At 37.0% G+C, this 12,875-nt stretch overlaps 1 protein-coding gene across 7 annotated transcripts in view; it reads right to left on the bottom strand.

The window, feature by feature from the left end:
* Positions 1-12,875, bottom strand: part of LOC119640284 (syndecan) — a 295,304-nt gene that overhangs the window by 45,101 nt on the left and 237,328 nt on the right. The gene's annotated exons all lie outside the window — the stretch shown is intronic.

Genomic DNA, 12,875 nt, shown 5'->3' with positions numbered 1-12,875 from the left:
GAAAACAAATATTTCGTTGTGAGAAAAGACGAAGAAGAAAGTTGTGTAGTCAATATTAACGTAAACTTTATTATTATTGTTATTATAATTTTAGACTAATGAAATAAATTCTTAGACTAAAAAAGCAGACATTGAGCACTAGCAACACGGGCTATCGGCTCTAAATTATATAAATGTACATTAGATATTGGGCTTAGTAGTTTTAATAAAGTAATATACTGAATTGATATTCTGTTCTGAAACTGATTTTAGAATGTCCAAAGTTTAATCGGTCCAAATGCAATACTTCTAGCCAAGGAAAAGTTAAGGCAGTCGCAGAGAATATGCTTTATAGTGAGAGTTTGCCCACAACTGCAGATTGGGGAGGAAGACTTCTTGAAGATCCATTGGTGATTTGGAATTGTGTGACCAAGACGAATTCTCGAATATGTTTGGATCTTGGTTTTCTCAACATTTGTTGGATATAAAGATGGAGTTAACTGAGGGTAGTAAGTAGTGTTGATGATGGTATTGAAGATTTCCTTCTGTAATTTTCTATTTAACTTTTCTTGCAATGTATCTTTGAAGATCCAACTTTTCCATGACATTATCCATAATTAGAGGACCAGAAGCAGTATACTTTGCGGCTCGATCAGCCTGCTCGTTTCCCAGTAAACCGATGTGACTTGGTACCCATAACATTTTCATTTGTAATTGTATTCCTTAATTTGTTGATGGTGCTCCATCTCGAAGTCGAAGGATTCCGAATAGCTTGTAATACAGACAAACAGTCGGTAACAACGACGATTTTGAGTTTGTTTTTATGAACAAGGTTCGCAGCGTGAAGGATAACTCTGGCAACGGTTGTGAAAGTTGAAGTACTTTCGTGAAATGTGTGATTGAGAAGAACCCGTCCTGTACCATCTACCACCGCATAAGCAGGAGGCAGACTAGCAGACTTTGAGTCGTCTGTGTGTAAAAGATTCCAACCAGTACTCTCCAATATTTGGGTTCTTTCAGCTATTAGATTCCTGAAGACCTAATATAAAGTATCTTCTTTCTTGTGCATAGACAGCGGGATGTCAAAGGAGCAGTCTTTCAAAATCCTTGGAGGTTTAACACCAAAAGAGCGGAAAAATTTTTAAAGGAATGTTCAATTCTTTTGCGACGTGCAAACAAAACCCAATTGCGGATGGTGAGTTTGCAATTTTCTTCGCAATGATAATCTTTCTCACGCCGTCACCGAAAATAGATTTATTTGAATTAAGAAGCTTGGGGACTATTTTAGCTTTTAACTCATAAAGTCTATTTTCTAAAGCTGGGAGACCAATTTCAATTATAATATTATTTATGGGCGTCGTTCGAAAAGCATAACAACTTGCTCTGACGGCTTTGTGATAGACCGGCTTAAGGATGTTGATATTAGATTTGCAGCTATTGCCATAAATTATCAAAGCATAGTCAATCTTGCTTAATACAAGCGGTTTGGTAAGATAAACAATAGTGTTATTGTGAACACGACTTTTCCAAGCAACGTACTGTATGAAATTCACCCTTGTTAAATGGGAGTTTTTTAACGGAAGACAGTGTGTTTTCCAACTATATTTGTTGGAAAACATGGTCCCGAGAATATGCAGCGTCTGCACGTTTAGTACTGGTGTAGTGATACCACTCAATATTTAAGGTTCTTTTATTAGTTACTCTTTATTTAGATTTTGGCTTACGTTCTATTAGACTTATGACACTACTGATTATATTCTGACTTTACTGAGGTATGCTCAGGTGTCTTATATAACTAATAAATTAATGCTAACTTAAGCGAATAATATAATTAAAAGTAGGTTATAGCTTACTACTAATATATGAATTGCTTATTACTAAAATTCCACTACCTTAACTAGGTTAGTAGGAAATTGTATACTTAGCAATAACTTGTAGACTACGGTAGAGTTCGACTGATCGATAATACTACACTGGTAAGCCAGCAGATCAGCAGATTTCCTGAATCGCTTATCTGCTTTCGACAAACGTGTATTTTTTTTGATTTTTGTATGAAAATTTTAGCCCCTGACCAGTTTGCCCATGCGGAGATCTCTCATCCAATAGATTAGAGGATGTTGACTGCCTTCGTGCTATCTTTTTCTTTTGTAAAAATATATACATCGTTCGCGTAGAGACAATGTTCGATTCTCGGTAAAGAATTTTGCAAATTTCGTTGAAGGCGATCTGGAAAAGCGTGATAGAAAGAGGAGACCCTTGCGGAATGCCATTCATTAGCGGAAAGGAATCAGAGAGATTACTGTTGATTCTAACTTTAAACCGCCGATGCGACATGAATGATTTGATGTAATTGAAAAATTTGAGTCCAAGAGTCTTAAAATAACATGAAGACCAACTCTGTCAAATGCTTTTTCGAAATCAATTGAGAGAATTGTTACATGCTTCCTTTCGGAAATTTCTTTGCTTGTGAAAAAATCAATATGTAACAAAGCGTCGATGCACCCTCTACCCCGCTTGAAACCAACTTGTTGCTTAGTTGCCAGGTTCTTGGACTCAAGAAACCAAGATAATCTAGATGCCATAATCTTTTCCAATATCCTTGAGAGGCAAGACAAAAGAGAGATTGGGAGATAATCCCGTGCGATGGAGACTTTTTTGACTTTGGAATTGGAACAACTGCGGCCAGTTTCCACATGTAGGGTATATGGCCAGTCAAATATATTATATAGGTCCAGCAATTTCTTTTTACTTGAATTAGACAGCGCACTGATCATTTGATAGGAGATGCGGTCTGGACCAGGTGTCTTCCCCTTCGATTTATAGAGACAACTTTCAAGTTCTAAAGTAGATATGTAATTTTCCAGGAAGGTGGCACCTCTGTAAATACAATTTAAACGAGAAATTGGAGTCCTTTTGTTTTCGATGAAAGCACTGGGAAAGTTGCTGTCAGAGGAATATTCGCACCACACTTTTCCAAAGTAATTAGAAATCTCATCTGCGTCAGTTAAAGTTCCATTGGGAGTGCAGATGGCAGTAATTTCGTTCATATTCGAAGTCCCATTGAGTCTGTTGATTTTGGTCCAGACAACTTTCATTGATGTATTTCTGTGAATTCCTCTCGAAAAAAGTTCGAAACTAAGTGCCTTTGATTTTCGTAGTTCCTTCCTGAATAGAGCATAGACAATACGGAGAATAAACTGTAGAGTTCTTGCTGAGAGAACGATTGCGAAAGCACTGTAAATTTTATATTTAACATTATTTGTATCGCTACGGCTTGTATATTTGAGCTTAAATTTATGCATTTGTGAGGTATACTTGATTTTATAAAAACACCAGTTCCTTGTTTGGAATATAAATTTTGATCAGAGTTCGTGAAGTATCCAGTATATGATTTGAGTGGAATAGGATTAAAACAGGTTCTACAATGGGTCTCTTGAAGCGCTATAAAGGTTGGACTAAAATCACTTACAAGTGAACGGAGTTCATCATAATTATTAACAAGTCCCTTAATGTTCCATTGTAGAATTTTAAAAACCTTATTTAATTGTAGTGACATGGAGTGGAAAGTAGGTCAAGTTGACATGTCAGCGTCTCCGTCGAAAATGTCACTATAAGAATTTTGCGTGAATAATTTGTTCTTACCAACAGAATAATCTGTACTTAGCTGTTTGCGTAAATTTGAAGTGAAACGAGGGGGCATACGTGAATAATTTGAAATTGAAGGTTGATTGAGGGATCAAAGATTGGATTCATTACAGCTTGTAATTTGTTGAGTAGAGTTGAGAACTGGTGATTCTGGGGGATTTAGTTTATTAGATTTTGGCATATGTGTTGTTGTTTTAATTTTTTCAATATTATATTTGGCGGGCAATAGAACTGATTTGGCTATGTAATTTTTGGTTAATGGTAGAACAGGTTTCCCGTTGGAAGGAGTTGGAATTAAAGGCTTATTAGGCACGATTTTCGAGGCGCCAACAGCGTAGGTATTGCTTTGCTAATTCTTTGGGTTCCAGATGGATTAATTTCCCGGTATTTGCGTCGCGCTTCACCCATGCTACAGTAATTTTCTGTTTTGATTTTTAGAATTTCACGCATTTGTATAAAACGTGGGCATCGTTTGTCTAACGCAGAGTGTTGACCGTTGCAATTTAAGCAGAAGCTACGCGTACAGTTTTCAGCATGTGGAGGAAGACCACATTTAGAACAGGATGGAGGACTGGTGCATCTTTTTGCGGTATGGCCCAGGCGTTGGCAGTTGTAACACCTCATGGGATTTGGAATGTAGAGTTCTACTTTACATTTGTACGAAGCTACATCAGCCGTGCCGGTAGCCGATAGCGGTCAAAAGTCAAAATAATTCTTCCTGTAGGAGAGCGGGTTTTTCCATCGTCATTTAAATTGGTGAATTTGTAAACTTCAGTCACTCCTTGACTACCCATTTCGCGAACAATTTCATCTCCCGGCACATGCTTTAAGCTTGGGGCATAAACTACGCCTTTAACCGAGTTCAGTTTGTCATGCAGTTTAGCGGAAATAGCACATAAATTAGCTAATGATTTTGATTTTATGAGGTTTTCAGTTGGGCGTGTCCACAGATAGGACAAGTAAATTCCCATCGCATAGAATGGAAATAGAGTTTATATATGTTGTAATGCTATCTAGTGCTTTTTTAATAGCAAAAGTTCTGATTTGTGAAATTGTTAAGGTAGGATCAGTTGGAGAAATCACAACATATTTTTTGTCAATAGGAATGATGTTACCGGTTGGCAACACCGTAAAGTCCGAATTTTTAATCATTTTTCTTTGGGGGGATACGGCCGCTAATAGATTAAATCTATTTGTGTTTTTATCTGGCCGCCCCGGGGCCATTATGGCCTATGGTTGTCTATTATTTAGTAATTTATGAAATAACCACTCACTTGAGAAGGTTTGGGCACTACTGAGGATAATGACAATTGTTTTGTAGCATTATCGGGCTGTCGCTCTCTACCGCTTTACACAAATTATCGCTATGTTCCAATTTTATTAACTATTGCTAAGTTTACATTCTCATTTCAATTGCGACACGTAACCTACTTAAGTTAGCCTAATTTAGTCGTAACTAGTTAATTGTATTATTATGCTAAGTTAGCATTACAATTATTAGTTATATAAGATACTGACCATACCTCAGTGATCGTCAGAACCAAATTCGTAATAAAGACTTAAAGAATAGTAAATTTGAGTGTTTTCACTACAGTTTTCAATATTTTATTTTCATTTCTCTTTTTTGAATATTTTATTATATTTAGAGGAAACAAAAGCAAATATGCCATCTGCGATAATTAGTTTTTTGCAAAAATACTGAAAACACACGAACTAAGTACACAAAAACATCGAAAACAATTAAAAACTCACACACACTACTCAGAACACAAGTCGACATAAAGCCCTTAGAGAAGTGATTAGGGACATTAAAGCTTAGGTAAATCGCAATGTTGTTGTTAAGCAATGTTGCTTTAATGGACTTTAAAGAGTCCGTTAATGAGAATAAGTGATAGACGTCATTTAGGTTCTTGCGAACAACTCTGAGCGGGTTAAACAGTTCGTAATATTTACACTGACTAAGCTTTATCAAGATAAAGTGCGGTTAAGGAAATTAAAGCCTATCTCGCGAAGAAATGCGGGCGAGTCAATTGTACCATTTATTAATTTGATTACGAAGGAAACCCCAGGAACCAATCTACGTTTCTCCAGTCACGGTAAGGATAACAGAAGCAACCTATTTTCATAGGGTGGAAGAGGGGTAATCGGATCCTAACCCAAATTCCTAAGGGCAAACAGCAAGAATTGCTTTTGAACAGATTCAATTGAATCTAAGTAGCACCTATATGAAGGAGACCACACAACAAAGGCATACTCAAGTATGGGTCTAACTAAACACACATAAAGCCTTTTCTAATATAAGGGTCATCAAGTTCTTAGGACCACCTCTTTAAAGAACCAAGCGCGGACCTAGCTTTGCTTAACGAGAGCTCAAAATGCAAAGTGAAACCTAACCTTTAATCAAATAGAACGCCTAAATCTATGAACGAATCGACGTCCTCCAACTTGTGTGAATCAATGAAATACTGAGCAATAAATGACTTCCTTCTTGAGAAAGAAATTAAGATCTCGCTAAATTTAGGGAAAATCATTGATGTATAAATTAAATAAAATGGGTCCTAAGTGGCTACCTTGAGGTACGCCAGACGTCACGGGAAATTCATCAGAGGTAATGAGGTTAAACAAAACCCTGAACTATCTACCGTGGAGATAAGAGCTTAACCTTTCCATTACGAACAAAGGTAAGCCAGAGGCACGGAGTTTAAAGATAAGTAGTCTATGGTTAACCATATCAAATGCTTTGCTTAAATCAGTGTAAATAACATCTGTGCGAGAGCCGCTAGAAAAAGCTTTAAAAACATGACAGGTAAACTCTAACAAGTTGGTGACTGTAGATCGCCCTTTACGAAAGCCGTGCTGGTGCGGAGAAATATACGAATTAATGGCAAAGGCCAAATGCTGAGTCACAATACGCTCGAACAACTTGGGCAAGCCACTCAACTTGGCTATGCCTCTGTAGCTCTCAACAAATTGTCTACTTCCACGCTTGTGGATAGGAATAAGGAAACTACTATTCCAACATGAAGGGAAAGCACCTGAATACAAGGACATGTTAAAAATCTTTGAGATCACACCACACAACTCGACAGCGCAAGATTTAAGTACACATGATGGAATTCCATCAGGTCCAGGCGAACAACTGTATTTTAGAGAACTCAACCCTTTGAAAACATCATCTTCCGAAATAACCAAGTTAGGTATTGAAACCGAGTTAGTTATAGGATATGGGTAGTCTGCTGATAAATCGAAATTAGCAATCGAAAAGTTTCGTCGGAAATACTCAGCAAATAGATTTGAGATTTCAAAATCATCCGAGGAATCGGAACCATTAAAAGAAACATGAGAGGGATATGTGGAAATTTTTCTTTTAGAGTTAACAAATTTAAAGAAGAATTTAGGATTAGCAAACGGAGAGGATTTAATGAACTGAAGGTATCTGCAGTAATAATGATGGTTGAGGGAGTTAAATCTATGTCTCGCCACCGAGTAAGCGACATAGTCGAGCGCAGAGCCACTTTTCGGATATTTTTTGAATAGCGAGTTTTTTCTATTCTTGTGATATTTAATTGTCTTATTAAACCACGGGGGACATCTGCTTCGAGGTCGACTATGCTTGATCGGAACAGATGCAGCAATAGCTAGATTTAATGTATTGTAGAACGATGGCAATAAGCTTTCAATACTACCGGTTGAGAAATCAAGCGTCAGATGTGAAAGACGATGTTTTAGTAATACAATATTGATTTTATGAAAATCATAATAATTATTTAAAAAAGTTTGATTTGGCACATTAAGGCATTTCAACGAACCATCATTAATATGATGAAAGGAAATGCATATTGATGGATGATAAGGATCCTCAGGTAAACTAAAAGGTGGACAACGATTTACGTAAATCTCGGGAAAATTGGCAAAGCAGAGATCAAGCAGTCTACCATTACAATTAGGGGTACGATTATATTGACCCAAATTATGATCAAACAATTCACTAAAGAACACAACAGCCATATCAGACGTTGAAATAGGAACCAAACAGCCAGAATTATCAGTGCTACACCAAGTGACTTGAGGCAAATTGAAGTCACCCAATGCAACGACCAAATCAGTGGGGCTAGACCGCTTGGCCACTTCACAAATGAGGGCAGCGTGTTTCCTGTAAATGGAGATATCAGAATTTGGGGGAATATAGGAGCAGGTTATAAATAGATGTTTATCAGGCATATTCGCACGAATAGCGATAAATTCAACGTCAGGAGAAGTGGGAAATTCAATTAAATTGGACGGGACTAACGCAGATATGGCAATTAATACACCACCACCAATGCGATTCACTCGATCATTTCTAAACACTTGGAAAGAATTATGAAAAAGTTCCGACGAATGTGGATCGGGTTTTAGCCAAGTTTCAGTAAAGGCCAAACAGAAAAATTCCGTGCTCACTGAATTTAGAAAAGTGGAACAAATTTTCGAATTTAGGCCCCTAACATTTTGATAAATGAGAGATAGTGGGCCTGAAGAAACAATTAGTTTTTTGAAGGCGACAAGACTATTGCCTTGGTATTACGGGGACGATCTCGAGGGATAAATTCCTTAGTTAAGGATCCTACTGGCCACAGTGATTTGTTTAACAACATATCACTGTTTTCAGTCGGAACTAATATTTTAAAAGAGGAGATTGCCCTAGCTTGAGAAGGAGCCATTTTGAAGATGCTAACACGCTTTAAGTTGACTGATGGGACTTTCGTCGCCAGATAACCTTTTATGTTATCCACCGATGTTTCAGGTGCCAGTCTTGACACAAATATTGCTTTTCTGGGAGGAGCTGCCGTCAAGCAAATGTCATTATTTGGAACAGGAGGGGGGTTCACAGTAGGAGAGTTTCGAGTTGGGGAAAATATAGATGGGGTTATCGCCCTTGTACCGGCAGCTTGTGAGACTTGCCCAGTCTGGTGACCAGCATTCACACGCGAACAGGCAGGAGGAGAGGATGACTTATTTTTCTCTTTATTACTTTTAGGCGATGGCACTTGATTAGAGTGAGTGGCGGCTCTGGGCGGAGATACCCTTGCCACTTCAGCGTAGCTTAAAACCGATGGACTTGCCGGTTTGTTTGTAACTGTTTTGCTACCAACCGACTCAGCAATATCGGAAACATTACTATTCATTTTAGAGTTAGAGGGAGCGGTAACTTGTACCAACGAATTAGATTTGGAGAAAGCCAGAGGTGACGTCCCACACGCTACGCTACGAGTAGAAGATGAGTGTCCAATAAAGCGACACTCATCAAACCTAGACTTAATGAGCACAAACTTTTCCCACAAGGAGCCGAGATTTCTACTCAATTCTGAGAAACCATAGCGGGTCTCCGTGAAAAGTTTATAAAAGTCAATGTCCCGCTGCCTACAGTCAGGACATGACCATCTTAAGCCTTTAGCCGGATCAGCGACTGCGTCAGCAGCACGGCCGAGAATACCGGCACACTTTGCATGACCAAAGCGTTCGCAGAGCCAACAAGAAACGAATCTATCAGAATCCGGGCCTGATTTCGCCCGACAAGGTGTATATAAACACTCCATGTCCTGTCAAAAAGACAGTTGTTGATTATGAAGAACAGACACACAAATCACTAAAAAAAATCCTGAACATAAAAATTTATCAACGAATTTGTGCAAAACTTCTGTTAGGTTGACACTGTAATGAGAGATCACTAGCAACACAAACTCCAAACAGTAAAAAAAATAACAGAGAAAAAGAGAGAAAACAAAAAAAAAAAGAGAGATTTTTATCAGAGCTCAAAATTTTTGTTTGCAAAAATCAAATGAATCAAATGAAATCGTAAAAGAAAAATATTTCTTTTACTTTGAATTCACTCACTTTCTTCTCAAAGTATATTATAAAATCACACACTATAAGGCAGAATAGCCACGAAATTCAACAAAAAATTAAAATTTTAATTGCAATTGAAAATATTCTGTTTATACACATTTTTATAGGTATATTACTATTACCTAAGTTCATGGTTTCATTTTTAATCTGTCAATACGCTTTTCCGCTAACTTTTTCGTCGGCGGGCAGCTTTATGACGCGCCACCAATATGCACTTGGTGTTTCTTTTCGTTTGTTAAGTTTTGTTGTCGGTCGGCAGCTGCAAGATGAGCCACGAATTTGCACCTGGTTTTTTCGTTTCACGAAAGTTTATTTTCTGGGAAAATCAATTAGTTGGAATAAAGTGGATTTGAGATTTCCATAATAATATTTATTTAAATAGTATGTTTGACATTTGTCAAATAGTAATATATTAAAAGAAAGGATATCAACTATAAATACGGATTAGGACTCGCGAAACGTCGACTCCGTCGTTAAAATAAGGGAGATGGTAAGCAGGAAGAAATAAAATCTGTGTAATATCGATAAATATTATAAATTCAGGCAATTACAAGCACGGATATAATCACAATGCAAAAAATATGTTTAGAGTGCAGTACGCATTAAGCAACGAATGAAGGTTACGTTTGGCTTTACTCTATGTTCCGCTCTATGCAGATAAGCATAAACTGTGTCATGAAACTCTTTTTCTTTCCTCGCCGCTGAGGATTTAAATTTTTTTTAGACAAAGAAAAAAAAATAAAAAAAATGCACAATACAAGGAAACGTCGCGTCAGTTGTCTAGCGTCCGTCTGTCCACCGTAAGTCCGTCTGTCACCGTCTGGAGTCTTCCCTAACGTGCCATCATATGCACACCCTCCCCTTTTCCAGCCACAGCGGTGGCAGCGCGCGCTTAGCCACGCATTGGGGAAACAAACAAAAAAAAAAATTAAATAAACTTAACTAACTTACTGTACAGGCGTCGGTGCAGGGTCGGCCGCGGTAGCTGCTACATCGGCACTCTGGGTTCCTCCTTCCAATAAGCCTTTTCCACCCTTCACAGCAGAGTTTCACAATCGTAGGATCTCCGTACAAGTAGTTGAATTAGGTGACAAAGTTCTTCTTTCGTGTTGGCTAAATGGCAGTAACCAACTCACCACGCAGACCGATTGTCATTTCATATTAATTTTCCCATCTCTTTTACAATAAATTAAATCAAAGTTTATTTCGATCTTCTTGTTAATTTTTAATACTCATATTAATTTTCACATCTCTTTTATAATAAATTAAATCAAAGTTTACTTCGATCTTCTTTTTAATTTTTAATAGTTAAATTAGATAAACTATTCCGATATGCAAGACACAATCTTGCGACATCTCTTTTATAATAAATTAAATCAAAGTTTACTCCGATCTTCTTGGTAAATTTTTATTACTCATATTAATTTTCACATCTCTTTTATAATAAATTAAATCAAAGTTTACTTCGATCTTCTTTTTAATTTTTAATAGTTAAATTAGATAAACTATTCCGATGTGCAGGACACAATCTTGCGACATCTCCTTTATATTCCTCCTTTTTTTTTCCAAGTTATTAAAAGCATATTTCTTTCCATATCATTTTGTTGTTACCACTTAAACACACAACAATAAAAGGTAAGCACCATGCGAAATGTTAACAGAACTGTCCTCTTGATTATTCTCCTTCCTCGTTTTAGGAACAAAAGGCTGTTCTAGAATTTTCCTTTATATTCCTCCTTTTTCTTTTTTTTTTCTTTTTTTTTTTTAAATTATCAAAAGCATATTTCTTTCTATACCATTTTGTTGTTACCACTTAAACACACAACAATAAAAGGTAAGCACCATGTGAAATGTTAACAGAACTGCTGTAAATAACAAGAACCGCACTCAGTGAGAGCCTGCCTCAGACTGACTTCAATTCAGAACTATCCCCTCTGACTTCAATTTTTGAAACGCAGACAGACTTCTCCTTTTTACTTCATTTCCTTCTTCTTCTTCCTGTTGCTCTCTCTATAACGGCTTGCCGCTACTCTCACAAGAGCAAGCATAGATCCCGCAAAATCATACGATTTTGCCTATGCTTGCAAGAGCAAAAGGAAAAAAAAAAGGAGTACCGCAAAATCATGCGATTCTGCCTGTACTTGCAAAAGCAAGCAAAGGTACCGCAAAATCATACGATTTTGCCTGTACTTGTAAGTAAGGAGATCAAAAAAGAAAAAAAATAAACACATATACCGCAAGATCATGCGATTTACTTGCGGTACCACAAAATCGCATGATTTTGTCTAACGGCATGCCGTTATTGCGCCGCTTGCGGTTGACACAGACCGACAGACACCCTACCCAAGGTTTGTTCGCGGCCGTTACAACTGTTGTAGACTTATGGACACGTTTCGAGACCTTATTCCATTTGAACGAATTTTCCAAAGAAACTTTTGCAAAACATAAATGTTTTCTGGTCGATTGAAATATGCATTTTTAAATTATCTGCGTAAGTTTGTGCTACCATTTGTGTTTTCCGCATAAACCGTGTACTTTGGTAACTATAGTGCTTGCAACTACAACATGTTTACTCTTCAATGTATGTTAAGGGTACTCATAAGCTATAAATTAATTGAACGTCTACAGGCATGTTGTGGTCAAAACTCTCAGGTAATTTCAACCTTTGGAAAAATTTCTTAAGTTCATTCTTCTAGGGTTCTTCGATTCATAAGTATTTGTGGTTTGAAGAACAATTTGGGGATTTCCGCAAATGGTACGTAGACCGACGCAAATGATATTGACGATTACAATAAAAACTTATAGCATTATTTTACGGTTTTGAATGATTCGCTTCTATTTTTTTTTTTCTGCAAACGGCTTTGCTAGGAAATAGACCTCTGGGAAAGTGAAGTTCTTTTCTTGAAGACTCCTATTGAGACAGTCGATTACCAGTTCAATCGCATGATTCATTGCCTATTGTATTCTTGTTTGCACGGTTGAGCTTTAAACCGAAAATAATATCTGTATTCTAAATATCAATTTATAGTTTTCATAGTCACTAACCTTTTTAGTGGATTCTATAACTTATTCAAAGAAAAGTTGATTCAACTATATATATAAAAGACACGTCGTTATAGTTAATGCAATGTGATGTACATCGCATTCAAATAATAGATTAAGAAAGTTTTTCTCATCTGTATTTACCGACCGGCGGAAAGAAAATTATTTACCAATGGTTCCTTTTGATAAGCAAAAAAATATGATAAGAACGCTCCAAATTTCCCTGCTTGTGCATCAACAAGCTTGTTTATACCTATTTTTTGGCGATTAATAACGAAATGAATTTATGGTTTGCTAATGTACAAATTTGAAGATTGAGTGCT

The sequence above is a fragment of the Glossina fuscipes genome, unplaced genomic scaffold, assembly GCF_014805625.2.
Source record: "Glossina fuscipes isolate IAEA_lab_2018 unplaced genomic scaffold, Yale_Gfus_2 117, whole genome shotgun sequence".
NCBI lineage: Eukaryota > Metazoa > Arthropoda > Insecta > Diptera > Glossinidae > Glossina > Glossina fuscipes.
The sequence above is the reverse complement of the archived record's forward strand: the minus strand, read 5'-3'. Positions and strand labels throughout refer to the sequence as shown.